The 1488-nt window shown below is 39.5% G+C and overlaps 1 long non-coding RNA gene across 1 annotated transcript; it reads left to right on the forward strand.

Annotated features, from left to right (window-relative positions):
* The first annotated feature begins 388 nt into the window (after positions 1-388).
* LOC127677376 (uncharacterized) lies at positions 389-1021 on the forward strand. The gene is made up of 3 exons (XR_007976512.1): positions 389-513; positions 768-809; positions 891-1021. It is a non-coding gene; the product is annotated as an uncharacterized LOC127677376 (long non-coding RNA).
* The last annotated feature ends 467 nt before the right edge of the window (positions 1022-1488 follow it).

Here is a 1488-nt window from a genome sequence, read left to right on the forward strand (position 1 = left end):
TCATTCATCCTCGTGTCTCTTAAACATGCTCCCGCACGTTTAACTTCATTTCTGCCCAAGCTTCATTCTCAAATTTAAATTTGTTTTCGTTAGAAAGAGATTCTTCTTTCATCCAATATCTCGAGCTCAGTTTCTCCTTCCCCCACTCTTCCCTCTTGTCTTCTCATAATCTCTGTCTAATCTGCTCTTAGTGCCAACACAGAGTTTACTTGCTGTGTGTGGTGGTGAATACCTATGCCACCCCTTCTCCCATAGGCTCACACGTGTGAATGCTTATTCCATAGGGAGCTGCACGATTAGGAGGAGGTGTGGTCTTGTTGGAGTGGGTGTGGCCTTGTTGGAGTGGGTGTGGCCTTGTTGGAGGAAGTGCATTGCGGTAGAGGCTGACTTTAAGGTTTCAAGTATGCTCGGGCTCAGTCCAATATGAACTCTCGGCAATTTCTCCAGCACCATATCTGCCTGTATGCTTCCGTGCTTCTCATCATGATGATAATGGACTAAGCCTCTAAACCGGTAAGCCAGTCCCAGTTAAATGTTTTCATTTATAACAGTTGCCTTGATCATGGTGTCTTTTTACAGCAATAAAACCCAAACTAAGTCACTGTGTTCAAAACTTTTGCACCCCCAGTTGCCTCTTTTCCAGTCCTATTAGCTACCATTGTATGGTTTTATATATAAATATTTTCATTTGTCTTCATTACCATAACTGTCGGACAGAGCTGATGTATAGTCTGTTCCTCTAATTGCAATATGGAATGTCTTTACAGATCTGCTTTGGTTTTCTTCTCTTTCCTGGTGATGCTTTTTAGGTAAGCAAAGTTTCTGTGCACCCTTCACCTTTATTCTGTTTCTTGCCTTTGAAAATATTTATTTTTAGTTTTACTCTGAAGCTTTGCATACAGATTCTCTCCTTCAGAATGTACAAATCTGCTTGACAACTGGACGATGCGCATTTCTACTTTCATAAGTTCCTTGCAGTTTTCTTTGACCCACGATGTGCTAGTCAGGGCATGCATTTGACTCTGGACCATCCTGGTACACGTTTGGTCTTTCTGCATAAGTTTTCAACTGTGAGGAGACATTACTTTGAAAACGCTACCATGAGAAATCTCTCTTTTGGACATGTTTTCACAAGCAAAGTTGTTAAGTCGTGGATTTAGCTTTGTGATGCTTAGTAAATGCCCCAGAAGTAGTTATCCGGTGTGTGCTTGCACTTGGGACTTCATGCTTTTCTCACACGCACTGGTAACAAACTCTCTTTTCCTGCTGTCTATACTTTTTAAGAATTATTTTTAAACACGTATTTTTGCAGTATTTTTGAATTTTTTATAGAGATCAGTTTGATCATTTGTCTTACTATACTTTTCAAATGTGGCTTCTTTTATCTTTTTAAAAAAATATATATAAGTGTTTATGCCAGCGTGTGTTTGTGTATGTTTGTGTATTTGTTGCTTTTAGGATTTCCAGCACATATTCACTACTCATAAG

This window comes from Apodemus sylvaticus, chromosome 1 (assembly GCF_947179515.1).
Source record: "Apodemus sylvaticus chromosome 1, mApoSyl1.1, whole genome shotgun sequence".
Classification (NCBI taxonomy): Eukaryota; Metazoa; Chordata; class Mammalia; order Rodentia; family Muridae; genus Apodemus; species Apodemus sylvaticus.